The following is a 15,556-nucleotide window of genomic DNA, read 5'->3' on the forward strand; positions in this document are numbered from 1 at the left end:
GCCCTATCTCACCAAAGCAATCACAATCAAGCATCCCACACAAATCCTGCATCTCTCTCGCGCCTAATATACTGTCAGTGGAAAAGTGTACTTCATAAAGCGCTGCCAGTCCCTCGGGAGTAACGTATAAGAGAACGAGGAGCCTCGAGTGCTGTTATAGCTGCTTTAGGTGGAGTCTGTCCAGTGTGTATTCCCAGAAAAGACTTGGAAACTTTCTCATGATCTCCAATACACAGGGGACGCACTCGGAGACCCCAGGAGTCGTGTTTACGCGTACAAGAAAAGACCGTAAAAATAGGGCACAATGTACTGTGTTAATATAATACGTTTTTTTTCACAGGTGTTGTGTCTGTTTTTGAGTTACGTGTTGCATTTCGTTAAATTTTAGAGTTCATAAAAATGTTCTAGCTGAAAATGAATAGATTCTTTTCTGTTTTTCCAGCATTTTTTGTTGCAGGACACTCATTTAAACCTTTACTATTTTTGTACTCATTCACATGATATCATGCCAAACAATGCAACATTCAGTCTTGCATGAAACACCGAACTAGACATTATGAAACACTAGAACAATGACAAGCAGCAAAAAGCAATACGTTAGTTCTATACAGGTTTGGAACCGCAGCTATTGAAATGCACAAAATTAGCATAAAAATAATGGGAATACATAATCTTTAAATGAAATTGAATCAAACAAAAACATTCATTTAATTAAATTGCAGGTAAATAAATAAAATAACGCTCTAATCTTAACCTCACTTATCCTCAACAAGTCTGGATAAAATAAAATAAAACCTTCTTGTCTGGAGCGCAAATGCTGCAGGATTTCCACTGTATGAATAAATGAACAAACTATCCGTAGATGCACAAAAGCGCTGTGAAAGAAGCATACAGGCAATGCAAATAAAAAAACAAGCAATTTTGAAATGAGAAGAATCAGGTTTGTGAGCTTCAGCTAGTTTTTTAGTTTTATAATGTGCTGAATCCTCTAAAAGCTGCTGTGAAACCAAGAGCACCAGGAAAAAAAAAACATAACGTCTGAAAAAAAGGCGAGATGAATACGGTGGAATATTTCGCTGCCAAGCAGCCCAGCAATGAAAAGAGCTCTGAATCAAACCCTTTCAGAGGGAGAGAAAGAGAAAGACTGGCTAAAAAACAGAAAAAGAAGAATATGAAAGACTAAAGAACGGTAACTCTGAAGGAAAGAGAGAGGCCAGAATGAGGCTGACGTCCATGTCAGGACGGCCTCTTTTTCATGCTAACGTCTCTCTGGGCTCTAGAAAAGCTTGACCGCGGCCAACCTGCGTCAGAGAGAGCGCAGACTCATGCAGGAGCCATCAGATGCTCAAAGGAACCAATGCAAAACAATTATCCTGCAGAATACAAGTTCAATCTAATGCTGCTATTGTCATCAACCCACAAGGGTGTTGCTATGCAGTTCTTAAGGCTTTTAAACAATTGAAAAGAGTTGTTATGTATTTCTAAGGTATTCTGGGTGGCTGCGAGGGCACTGCTATACAGTTGCAAAGCATTTTATGTTGCTATGTGTTGCTGTGTGGTTTTTAAGGTTTTTGTGTTGCCAGGGTGTTGCCATAACGTTGTTGAGATGTTTGAAGCATTTTACAATGTTGCTATGTGGTTTTTAAGGTGCTCTGGGTGGTTGCCAGGGCATTGCTATGTAGTTCCTAAGCCATTTTAAGCATTTTAGAACGTTGCTATGCGTTTGTAGATGTTGTGGATCGTTGCCAGGGCTTTCTAAGCATTATAGAGTGTTGCTATGTGATATTTAAGATGTTCTGGGTGGTTACTAGGACATTAATATGTAGTTGCTAAGATAGTTTACAAATTTTAGGACGTTGCTATGTGTTTGTAGGTGTTGTGGATGGTTGCCAGGGCTTTCTAAACATTATACAGTGTTGGTATGTGATATTTAAGAAGTTCTGGGTGGTTGCTAGGGCATTGATATGCAGTCGCTAATGTAGTTTTGGCATTTTAGAATAGTGTTATGCTTTTTATAAGGTGTTGTGAGTGGTTGCCAAGGTGCTGCTCTACAGTTCCTAAGGTGTTTAAGCATTTAAGAGTGTTGCTATATGGTTTTTAAGGTGTTTTAAGTGGTTTTCATGGTGTTACATGAATTTTAGAGTGTCGCTATGTGGAATTTAAGGTGTTGTGGATGGTTGCCAGGGCAATGCTATGCAGTTGCTAAGGCATTTTACACTGTTGTTTTGCTGTTTATAAGGTGTTTTGGGTGGTTGCCAGGGCATTCTAACTATTTTAGAGCATTGCTGTGTGTTTTTAACATATTTTTGGTGCTTACCAGGGTGTTGCTATTTAGTTCTTAAGAAGTCTTTTTAGAGTGCTGCTATGTGTTTTCAGGTGGTTACCAGGGCATTGCTATGCCATTGCTAAGGCATTTTACATTTTAGAGTGTTGCTGTTTGTTTTTACGGTGTTCTAGATGGTTGCCAGGGTGTTGCTATGCATATGATAGGGTGTTCTATGAGTTTAATAGTGCTGTTAGGAAGATTCAAGATGATTTAGGGCATTGCTGTTTTGAGTGGCTGCTTCAAGTACTGTGACATGCTGGTTTTCTTCAAGTAAACAGATGTGGCGTCTACTGAGTGTCTTTAGAGCGTGTGTGTGTGGGTGCTGGGATGGGAACGGCGTGCTCATCTGACCCTTCCCAGCATTGCGGACTCCTGCTAACACTCTCAAACGTGTCATTTCGTGACACAACGGCTAAATCCCAAAATTCCCACCAGACGTCACACGGCTTCCGCGAGGACCGTTGCTTTTGCATCCATTTAAACTACTCTGAGCTGCACGGCTCCACTGGGATTATCTTTATACAAATATTGTTTTCCTTAAACATCTGCCAGCACCGCACTGATGAAGCGGGAGCCAGTTTGGGGGTGGGGTGGGGTATCTCACTTTAGTACTAAAACTGCTGTCCGTTTTCCTTTTGTAAGGGCTCCTGGGAAACATACACAGCCTTAAAAGAAAAGGGGAAAAAGAAAAATAAAGGCGCTGAAGAAACAATTTTTGATGTTGTTCCTTGCGTTCAGCTGCAGGGCCTCCTGCTTCCTGTGTGTGTTCGGGAACATGTGTAGAGATTGAGCGTGGGTGTGTGAGAGACACGCAGACCTCCAAGACCAGGAATAACACACACGCATGAATTAAAATGGTCCCAAATTCCCCCTCGAATCAGACAGCCGGGGCTCCTTAAATGTTGCAAAACACACTTTGTGTCCGCTGCTGTCCAATCCATGTGGCGATGAGAGATCATTCTCAGTACAACAAAACTACAATATTATTGCCTGACCAGTCTACTTATATCCTGTATTGACAGCCTGATACTGAGCAGTTGCTAGGGTGTTATAAGTGTTTTTGGATGTTGCCAGATGGTTGTTAGAGCACTAAGGTTTTTGCTATGATGTCTCAGGTTTTTATTAGGGTGTTTTAAGTAGTTGTTGATATTGCTAGGTGGTTGCTAGAACATCAATGGCAATTTTTACAGTATTTTGGGTTGATAGCATGATGCTGAACAGTTGCTAAGGTGTTGCTGTGATGTCCTAGGTTGCTGCTATAGCATTTTAAGTGGTTGTTTGACATTTCTAGATGGTTGCTAGACCATGATGCTGAGCACTTGCTATGATGTTATAAATGGTTGTTTGATGTTGCTAGGACACTATGGTGTTTCTATATTGTACCAGGTTGTTGCTAGGGTGGTTGTTTGACATTGCTGGGTGGTAGCTAAATCATTTCTCGACCATTTCTATTGTATTCTGAGTTAACAGCATGATTCTGAGCAGTTGCTGTGGTGTTCTAAGTGCTTTGATGTTACTTGTTGGTTGCTAGGGCACTAGAGTGTTACTATGATGTCTATGATGATTGCAAATGTTTTTTTGATGTTGCTATTATATCTCAGGTTGTTAATAGGTTGTTTAAAGTGTTTCTTCACATTGCTAGGTGGTTGCTAGAGTATTTCTCAGCCATTCCTATGGTATTTTGAGTTGATAGCATTATGCTGACCAGTTGCTTAAGTGTTACTATGATGTCCCAGGTTGTTGCTAGGGTGTTTAAGTAGCTTTTTGATGTCACTATGTGGCTGCTAGAATATTGTTTGCTAATTCCTATGGTATTTTGGTTTGATAGCATGATGCTGAACAGTTGCTAAGATGTTGTTACAGTGTTTGGTGCTGTTGCTACATTACAAGTAGTGTTTTTAAATGTTTTAAATGGTTGTCTGACATTGCCAGGTGTTTGCTAGGGCACTGGAGTGTTGCTATGGTGTCCCAGGTTGTTTTTAAAGTGCTCTAAGGGGTTTTTGGTACTGCTAGATGGTTGCTACTGCTAGACGACAGAATTATAATTTTGGGGAGAACAATCCCTTGAAGTCTTCAGAGCAACAACATTTTCCTCTGTGCAAACACCTTTAAGACGCAGTCAGCAGCTTGGATGAGCGTATGGAGCGCTAATGGTCATAAGAGCACTTCCTGCTCTGGGACGACCGTAAATCCCGCAGCGAGAGGACCGACCCCAAAACATTCATCACAGCTAATCTCACAGTACAAAAGGTTCACAGGCTCTTATCACTAGTTATGGAAAAGCAGCATGGTCTGGGGCCAAACACGGAGATGGTTATCGTTCTGGAGGACGTCCAGCTCCTACACGTGCACACACTCATAACTCTCATCCCGTCTTCCTGTTCTCGATTAGCGTTTATTAAAGGTGGGAGCCGCTTTAGGATCTGCCCTCCCAGAGCTCAACTTCTGGCACAGGCTGTGGGAAAACCGATCCAGTGTGTCGCTATTAAAATAAACGTTTCTCTTTTTCTATCCCAGTTTCCCCCCCGGGATGATGAGACAGTCGATCCTCAAACCCCCATCAACTCCCTTAAGGAACAGCTACACACTTTTTGCAGTTTGCGGACTTAATATAACTTGACAATGAAAAGAAAGGCTGAAAACATCCCTTTGCTTGAGTCTTGTTAAGCTCTGCCATATAATGCAAAGACTACTGGAGATGCATCAAAAATATTCGATTGGAAAAATCTGTCTAGAAAGGAAAAACTATATTAAATTTTCACTATATTTTACTTAACCTGTTTTCTATAGAAATCAATCATTTAAATATATATATATATATATATATATATATATATATATATATATATATATATATATATATATATATATAGAGAGAGAGAGAGAGAGAGAGAGAGAGAGAGAGAGAGAGATAGATACACAGAAAGATATATACTATATCTAAAAAACCAAAAAAAACAAAAACAACGTTGGGTTTTTGATTTTCTGATTTGAAGCCGAACAAAGTGCAGAAAGAAAAAAGGACGAAAATAAAAAACAAAGCATTCCCAACATAGTTTCCCACTGTCCAGAACAACATCCACTCCCATTTCAAGCTGTTTTATTAAATGTACTGTTACGGCTCTAATCTCTGATTGGACAAATCATATTTAAAGCTGCTGTGAAATAACTAGCGACTGCAAGTATAACTGACACACCACACTGTTTCTACTATTATCGCAGTTTAACACAACATTAAAATAAATAATAATGTCATCTTAAAAAAGGAAGTGTTCGCGCTTGATTTAAATGATATGTGCAGATAACTTTAGTTAAGTTTTTACATCTCAACAAATTGAAAGTTGTTATGACTATTGCAGCAACATCTTTTTACCACGCATTATTTAGGTCAATGCTTTAAATTGTATGCTAGTAATTTTGTTGTTAAAATAAACAATAGGATTGTAGGAAAATAGGAAAATAATAGGATTTATAATTCTTATAGTTTTATTTCATTTGAATGTATTTAAACTATTTATTTACATCTTCAAAGTAGACACATCACAGGAAATATTTCCGCGCAAACTCAAGCAATTCAAGGAAAACTAGACAACACGACGAACTGTTTTCTTTCCCTTTTTCGACATCTATCTTGCAGCCCTTCCACTTTGCTCCCCCATCGCTGTCCGTCTCTTCCGAGGTTATCCTCGGGTAGTTTTACACCTAAAACCACAAAAGACCTGCAGGATATTTTCCGATCACCCTCTCACTCAGCTTCGGTCAACAGACTACTCCAGTAAACCGATCTCATCTTCTAACAACAATAACAAGATGAAAGCCATCAACTCACACTCTGTCGTCTCAGCAGACCTGCAGGATTTTCTCCTTTCCCCAACGAAAGTTAGTTAGGATCGCTGAATAACGGAGCTCCGGTGGTTTAATTCAAAGCATGTAAAGCGTATAACGTAATAAAGAGCCGTCGCTATCTAACAACAAATCTGTATTCTCAATATGTAAGTGCTGAACTTCCTTCTTAGACGTCAAGCTGCGAAAAAAGGTGTTGCTGGCCTTGCAAAGCAACAAACCGCTGTTTTTGAGCTGTTACGAGTCTAACGCTAACAGAAACGTGTTTTTGTAGCGTGAGACATCAAGATAAAAACTCAAAATGCAGGAAAGAGGTTAATATGAGTCTCTTAATATGGACACTTCACCTAAAATGAACGAATGCTTAGTGCTGAGAAAGTACTTTGAAATATACCTAGTCAATTATTAGTATGTTTTTGTACCATTACGCTCCTACAAGGTTGTTCAAATAATAAAAAAACGGTAATGCTACTTTTTTATAAGTGTGATGGTCTTATTGATACTGGAATGAAATGTAAGTGAATGTATGAATAGAGAATTAAGCAAGTACTATATAAAAAAGTTCAATAATGCATTCACGTTAGAATAATTGGTATGGGTTTCAAGTCAAAATCATTTGCATTATTTTGTAAAACATTTTGTAAAACTAATTGCATTAATTGATTTTAAGTTTAATAATTTAATTTTAATAATACGTTTTTCATAAAAACAATTAACAGCCACACACACGGATTAATTTGGTTAAATGAAATTCATTTAAATACATTTTTAAAACTTTCCGTCTTCTGCTACTTGTCAACATTGTTATTTAGTTTTACTTTAAATAATTAATTAATAATTAAACAATTACATCATTAAAAAAACATTACTAAAATATTTTACCCAAATTTTAAAAAAAATCATAATTTAATCTATTTTTAAAATTAACAAAGACTATAATAGTGATGGGTCGTTCTTGAACGATTTGTTCGATTTTCATGAACCTTTAATGTGACTCAGGAAGAACGAGTCGTCTCGGCGAGTGATTTGTTCATTTGCTCATGAGAAATATCCCATAGGTTCTGTACTGGAATTACTTAGAGTCATACTGCATTGGTTAAAGCTTATGGGGCCGCCACGCGATGAACGAACCATTTAGACCTGAAAACTTGTCTGATACAGGTGAGGTGAGCTATAGATAAAGGCTAAAGACCCAAGAATTATTATTTTATTGTAGTTTTGTATTGTTTGTTGCGCGCTCAGCGTTTGCATAAGTACTAAATATATTAGGGAAGTGACACGTGACATTTTAATTATGTTTTGCTAAGATTAACGAAATGACACACAAAAAGATTTGTTCATTTTGCTGAACGAGACGGTCCGAGTCGGTAAAATGATCCGCACTTCCCATCACTACATTCACAAAAATGATGCAAAAATCATTTTTAAAAAATGTACCGTTAAATAAACAAAAATAATCAAATAAAATAAAAATAGACTTTTTATTACAGCCAGTTTTAAGATTTATTTCCATTTATTTTAACTTAAAGGACTACAACAAGTAAAAAAAAAAAAATTTGAAATATATATCACTGTATATGATTATTACTATAACAGTTATGTTGTTCTTTGAAAGTAACAATGAATATGTCATCGCATGATTACAGTAATTGTCTGGATGTGTTTTCTGATAGCACTGTGTGTGAGGCTTCAGGCCGCATCTGTGAGGCGTGTTGAAATCAGTGTGTGTGTGTGTGTGTGTGTGTGTGTGTGTGTGTGTGTGTTTGGGTTATGGCAGGCCAGCATCACTTACATTAACCCTTCTCTCCACTCAACTCATTAGGGATGGATTGCTACGGAAAAAAAGCATTTAGAAAGATCCCACATTAAACAAGCAACTCCACAAGTTAAAGTTCGCCCCCTTTTTCTCCCAGTTTCTCGTAATTCTCCAAAGCGCCGTGCAATTTTGACTTTATAGCGGTGTTTATAACTTCAAGGCCGATCACGGGCCAGAGAGACGTCACCAGAGAATCCGCTCCGGATGCCGAGGAACTGCGGCCTGAAGCTATTGGCTACATCTGGAGTTTCAGACCCTGTCCCAAACACAGCCGTGGAAGACATTAAGAGCGTGCTGAAGAACTACGACTCCACGTCTCACAGCGTCAGAAGATCAGTGTTTACGGCCGACACGAGCGCATCGTTCTAACCTCATCTACAATTATGCGATTGTTTGACATTTAGTTTGACATGGAACTGCCAACAACGTACAGGAAGTTGAAAGTGTTTTTAGTAAGCCAATATTTTGGAAAGCAGGGTGGCCAATGCCCAGTAATTATTCATATTGATATATTATTAATTTGTTCATGATTTAAGGAACATTTAAAAATGGACTGAAAAATAAATGTGTTAAATAAGCATACTTATACTTGACACTTGATAGATGACAGTATAAAAAAATGAATAAAAATGTAATTAAAAATAATTATAATTAAAAAGGAAGTAAACACTATAACCAAGGGCAATTGTGAAGTTGGAAGTCTCAATTTAACTCAATTATATTATATATAAGTGCTGTCAAAAAATTAATGACAGCTGCATCCAAAATAAAGGTTTTTGTTTACGTAATATATATATAAAATATACAATATACATAAAAGGAAAAAAAGGCAAACGTTGATCAATATATCAGCCTTGGCTTCTAGTAAACACACCTGTATTGTCTTTCCAGATATAAGTCATGCACAATCAAGTTTACTCATATCAGGTGAAAATTCTTCTATTATGAATTCCTCAAACCACCAACTTTTCTTGTCCTAGTAAACAGCGCTAACAATGACTTAAAAAGCCAAAGCCAGAATGACTGTAAAAGACAATGTCATCAACTAACCCTGTTAAAAACACCAACTCATCAAACCAAACCCCATCCTCTCTAAACAACCCGTCTGACACCCCCACATCAGAGAGAGAGAGAGACGGCTTTACATGATTACAGCTTTAACCAGACGCTGACAGAGTGACAGAGAGAGAGCAGGACGGAAATGAAGGATAAGGAAGTGGCAGTGACATTCCTGCGGTGCTGGAGAGATGAAGAACATAAGACCAGAAGACCACACTCCACACATGTACTCTCATTATACATACTTCACATGCACATCAGCTCTTCCCATCTACAGTTTATACCAATTTTCAGATTTCACATATAAAGATGGCAAGCTGTGTCCGTGTCCATAAAAACATGTGGAAGGAGTGGAAAACACTGCTAATTAGTTACTATAACTAATACACACACACTAATACACACACAACACACACATATACATTCTAACCTAACTTTATATATATATATATATATATATATATATATATATATATATATATATATATATATATATATATATATATATATATATTAGAGCTATCAAACTATTAATTGCTTCCAAAAATGTTTTTGTTAACATAATATATGTTTGTGTAGTGTGTATATTTATTATGTATATGTAAAAGTAAAAGCAAAAGTATATATATATATTGAAATTAAATGTTAACTAAAATATAATATGTAAACCGTTTTCTTGCAGCTAGTTTTCAAAACAATATTTCTCATTTTATTAAGTTTAACCTGATTTACTAAAATAAAATACTAAAATACTAAAAATTTAAGAAATTAAAATTCATTACATTTCATTACAATAAATTAAAAAAACTAAAGGTAAAATCACAAAAAGCTAAAACAAAATGAAAATAGAAAATATGAAAATAAAAAAGTATTCAAAATATTAATAAAACATTAAATAAACATGTTTTATATTAAAAATTCATTAATTTTTTTTAAACAAATATCAATAAACTCTCAAATCTCACATAATGCTGAAAAACGCTTTGATTGTATCTGTGCACTTTTACTTTTTTTTTACTTTTAAAAAAGTCACATGTTTGTGACTTGCCACTGTTTTTTATTCTATTACCGATCCTTTACCTCAGTTTCTCAAGACCTCAAAGACACGAGATGGAACGCCGCTTTATTTGCAAATTCCGTAATGCAATATGTACATTTTTTGCACATAAGTGAAAAATTACATTGTTGTCACTGTACAGGTCGTAAAATATACATAAATGTGACTAGTCCTTTACTGGCGTCTATAGTGCTCCTTGTGGCAACGCTGAGCACTATTGATCTAACACCACACACTACACAAGCACACTAGAGTATAGAGCACTTCAGGCCCAGCATCCATGAGAAACGGACTCAGACCCCAAACAGCAACGACAGCTTCATCTCTACAATCAGAAAGACTTTGCATTGCTGTGACCTGACTAAAACACACGCACTCCAAAGCGAACACACACAGCCTCGAAGAGAACTAGCTATCTAAAGAAGGTCTGATAATATTGTTTTTGGTCTCCTAAGGCAGTTTTCTCAGTCGAACCCAACACTGTCTCCTTGTGTCTCTGTTTGACTTGGCCTGAGTGCAGAGAGACAGCAGAAACGCAGCTCATTGAGATTGATGAAGACGGCGTCATCTGTCTTTCTTTCTGTGTCCTTATAATAGTCGTTGGTCATCGTTATGCTGTAATCGTGGAGGTCATTAACCGCAGGATGCAGACGATTAAACACGCACTTGAGTGAACGAGTGAAGGAGCTTCAGCCCGATGAAAGAGGAAAAACTTCTGCCCGCATCCCAGGAGACCGTAACCTGACTTAGCTTGGCTGATTCGTGATTCTGTGCCATTCAGAATAATACTACTTTTATGTACGTTTGAACAATTTGCGAAGGCGTTAAAGGGAAATTAAATTATAAAACCTTTTTAGGATATGATACCATTGTGGTGGATGATACTGGGCTCGTTGTCAAACCATCTTAATGATTACCAATAAATTACTTACAGTGCCTGTGTACAGGGGAAAAGTTGTTAAAGGGATAGTTCACTCAAAAATGAAAATTTTATGTTTATCTGCTTACTTCCGGGGGAAGAAAAGATTATATACATACCGTTTTTTTTTGTTTGTTTTTTTTACACAAACTGATCATTTTGTGTCTTAACAGCTCAATCAGTCTTAATAAATAAATAATTTTTAAATTATTAAAAAAAACCATTTAGACTGTTGGTTTTTATTTTTCTTAGGTTATTTTTAGATGCCTAACCAGGGACAAACAGATAAAATTTTATTTTGTTTTTAATTGTCATCTTGCAGAATTAAATAATTACATTTAAAAAATATAATAAATATACATCATTTTTAAAACAATATGTAAAATTAGTTTTAAATAAATGTTTTGAATTAATCCATTAAATCATTTTATTTTAAAATAGATAAATGAATACATTTACATTGTTGTACATTTTAGACTCTTTGTTGGTTGTTATATTTCTTAGGATCTAAAGTGAAATTCCAATCAAGGACAAATGCTATAAGATAATATGCTCATCAAATTTTGATTAATTAAAAAAAAAAAATATTAATATTTTGTTTTATTAGCAGTTATACTATGCTGTCCTATACAAATAAACAACAAACAAGGTTAATTATTAATTTAAAGAAAGACGTCTCAGAGCCGTTCTCTTGTGTTTGTGATAATGCGGTTCTGCTGGACCCTGTTCATGAGCTCCACTCATCCGCTGCTAATGGGGAGCACATTTTTCATGGCACTGGTATGCGGCCCAGATGAGGGGGTCAGGAAACAGCTGGTGACGCAGCAGTGACTCCGTCCGACCCGACGAGAACCACTCGATTTCGCTCCTGACAGTCCCATTGCAGATATCGCTCATGTCTTACTCACAAGCGTGACTAATAACAGCACAGAAACTCAACAATGAGCTGCAGAAACGCATGAGTAACGGGACTTTCTGTACCACGGCATAACGGAGATCAGCTGCTGAACATCTGTGTGACTTAAAGCCCCGACTGACCGAAATATATACAACGTCCAGCTTCAGATAAGCATATGTGCCAGTGAACTACAGCCACCTCAGACTACCACTAATGTTTGGGCTGCACCACTAAAAGCATGCGCAAAATAACTCATGCTCAACTGATTTTTGTAAACACTGTGCTTACTGCACATGTATCTTATTTCACTTATGATTATTAGTAATACTATATTGATAACTATACTTTATATATGCATAAATGTTATAACACATATCATATAATTATTATATATATACACAATAGTATATTATTTTATATTATATATAACATGGATATTTTATATTAGTTTATATTAGTATTTAATTTAGAAATATATTTAAATTATCTACATATGTATTTTCATTATTTAAAATTATTATTTCTTAGTTAATATATACTAATTTCTTAAAATTGTTTATGCATTTTTATATAGATAAATGTTTAATATTCTATTAAATTGTTTATTTATGGATTTTACACACACACACACACATATATATATATATATATATATATATATATATATATATATATATATATATATATATATATATATATATATAAATGAAAAATATTAATATTAATACAATTTGATTAATATTAATTAAAAACTATATTTATTGTAATACATTTCACATAGAAATATAATATAGTAATATATAATATATATATTTTATGTACTCTGAATAACACTACTATATTTATATTGATAATTACAATATATATATATATATATATATATATATATATATATATATATATATATATATATATATATATATATATAACAGTGAACTGAGTGAACAATTTCAATAGCAGGGCAAGTGAGGATAATAAACATGACACACACCTTATGATATCATCAAACAGGTACAACTCGGTCACAGAACACATGAGGAACGTAAACACAACAAAAGTCCATGAATAGAACCTACAATAGAACCTAAGCGTGCCAAATTGTATATTTAAGTTATATTAAATAAGCTCATCTTACAGCATATTTTTTGCACAAAGGCTCGTCATAGCGATCTAAACTATGTGGCGTTCGCTCTACTCTTTTATCACACTGTTTGTAAGCAGCGAATGATAAGAGTCAGGAACATAAACAACTGGGTTCTGGAATGCCGTCTTCCTTTAAACGCCGTTATACGTCACACACAAACAAGTCGACTGCCGAGAAAACACAGAGAGTTTCAATAACAGGAGAAGTGTTCAAACAAACCATCAGCACCGCATTACAACACACACATCTCTCCAAACCAGAAAACAAACAGCTCTACTGTCTCCTCCGTGTGTAAAGGTGCTCAGACACACGCCGTAAATCACACATCCGTTTGCTCTCGCTGAATTGAGCTCGTTCTCTTTCGCATGCGACACAAACAAACAGCAGAAACCAGCCCGACCTAAACAAAAGCCCACAGGAAGGAGATACAGCATCTCTCGCATAAGATAAATGCCACAAAACCTCTAACTGCTGTCTGTCATCGCCAACATCTGGATAAAACTAGCCTTGTGACAGAAATGAGGTGAAGTTCTCCAAACAAAGTTCAGTCTAGAATCGAAACCATCCAACTTCTGGAAAAAGTCCCGGCTACTTTGTTTCTCCTGGAAGTCGCTTGCAGAGAAACTAAGGTATTTAAAGAGATTTCTCCAAAACCTCGTGAAGCAAAGCCCTCAGGACTTCCTGGAGAGCAGACTGAACCTCTCGAATCGGATCACTTCTCTTACCTTCAGCAGACGCCCGGACGTCAGAGCAAAAGCATGTCTAGGAAAAGCCTGCGTTCTTGCGTAGTTCTCTCTGTCTGTCTCTCTTCGTCTGTGATTTCTGGTTTTGTAGCGATCGCTCGTACAGCTGCTGGAGAGAGAAAGGGATGGAGCTAAAGCTCAAGTCTCCCTGGGGACTCAGACGGAGAGAGACGGAGAGGAGGCTGGGCAGCAGATCTGTTTATTTAGTCCAGTGACCACAGCAGGGTTCATTCACTCACTCAAACCAACATCCCTACAAAGGTATCACAGACTAAACCCAACACTGTTACATCCACATCAGAAATAAATCACAGATCAGATCTCTTTCATGTCTGCAAAGGGAGACTTTTGCTGAAGTCTATAAAAGTCTATTTCTGGGATAAAAACTAATTCTGAGATTATTACTCTAAATTTAAAGAAAAATGGCCAAATTTGGAGATACACACTGGGATCTGCAACAATCTCAATTATGAGAAGAATTGCAAGATACAGATTGCAAGATGAGTTTTTATCTCATAATTATTTTCAAAAGGTACGTGTTTGTACCTAAAGGGTCCATTTTGGTTCCTTAAAGGTACATATTATTACTTAAAGTGTACACTGAACCCAATGTACTTTTATTTCTGAGAGTGTATGTCATAATTCTGAGCGTATATTTAAAGATATAGTTCTGATTTTACATCTCCCATTTTTATTCCTAGGGGGAAGCAAGTTTATATAGATGTCTCCTGTTTCTCCTGAAAAAAAGATCCTGGTAATCTCACATGTGTCTCTTCTAAGCTTTCAGAGGAATTTCAGCAATGTCTCAAACTGTGCTCAGATTTGCAGACCGCAATCAAAAGTCAACAGGAACTCAAACATTTTTAATCAATGCGCTCTTCACATTTATTTCACTGCTCTATTCTCTTACTGTATGATGACTAGTAAATCATATCAGCAGAAACATCTACATTTTCTATTTTATTTAAATGAGTAGATAAGAATGCAACCAGTTTGGGATCAGGAAGATTTTTTGTTATTACAATTTTAAACAACTATCTTGTATGTTAATATATTGTAAAATGTAATTTATTCCTGTGGTTCAATGCTTAATTTTCAGCATCATTACTCCAGTATTCAGCGTCACGTGATTCTTAATCATTCTGATATGCGACTTAAGAACAATTATGATTGTTATCAATGGTGAAAATAGTTTTGATGCTTTCTATTTTTGTGCAAAAGGCAATTCTCTGGTGAATAGGAAGTTCGTGAACAGCATTTATTTGCTTGTTTTAACATTATAAATGTCTTTACTGTCTCTTTTGGTCAATTTAATGCGTCCTCACCGACCCCAAGCTTCTGAATGGGACTTGCGGAGCTTTGAAAGAGCAATGACAGTTTCCTGAAAACAAAAGCAGCCATACCGTGTGGAGAACTCTGGAGAGCGAGGCTGAACGCGGCGGCGTCTGTCCTCCAGAGGTTCGCTAGACCTGAAAAAACACACAACAAAACGAGCCCAGCCAAAACTCCTCAGCAACAGTGGCCCGTTTCTGTTTCGCTGAAAACACGAGCCGCAGGGAAATGAGAAGGACTTTGGCAGCTCTCACAATGAAGAGCCCAGCTGAAGAGAAGAAAAGAAGGAGAAACCAAAAGAGGAGAGAAAGTTGCTTTCAGGGCAGAGAAGCGCTCGAGCCAAAGCCAAGAAATGGAAAATGCAATGGAATAAAGTGCGGTTTTGGTGAAGGGAAGGTGTGTCAAAAGAGTGTGGTGCA

The 15,556-nt window shown here is 36.5% G+C and overlaps 1 protein-coding gene across 5 annotated transcripts in view; it reads right to left on the reverse strand.

Annotated features, from left to right (window-relative positions):
- pdgfrb (platelet-derived growth factor receptor, beta polypeptide) overlaps positions 1-15,556 on the reverse strand; it is a 40,480-nt gene extending 24,924 nt beyond the window's left edge. For 2 of the 5 annotated variants that reach the window (XM_043257044.1, XM_043257046.1), the window contains exons 1-2: positions 15,209-15,556; positions 13,788-13,914 (exon numbers count right to left, since the gene is read on the reverse strand). The gene's annotated coding sequence lies outside the window, so the exon portion shown is untranslated. Of the gene's footprint in view, positions 1-6,155; positions 6,280-13,787; positions 13,915-15,208 lie in introns of those variants that run through there. The other 3 variants (XM_043257045.1, XM_043257047.1, XM_043257048.1) reach the window with 3 other exon arrangements.

The sequence above is a fragment of the Puntigrus tetrazona genome, chromosome 14, assembly GCF_018831695.1.
Source record: "Puntigrus tetrazona isolate hp1 chromosome 14, ASM1883169v1, whole genome shotgun sequence".
NCBI lineage: Eukaryota > Metazoa > Chordata > Actinopteri > Cypriniformes > Cyprinidae > Puntigrus > Puntigrus tetrazona.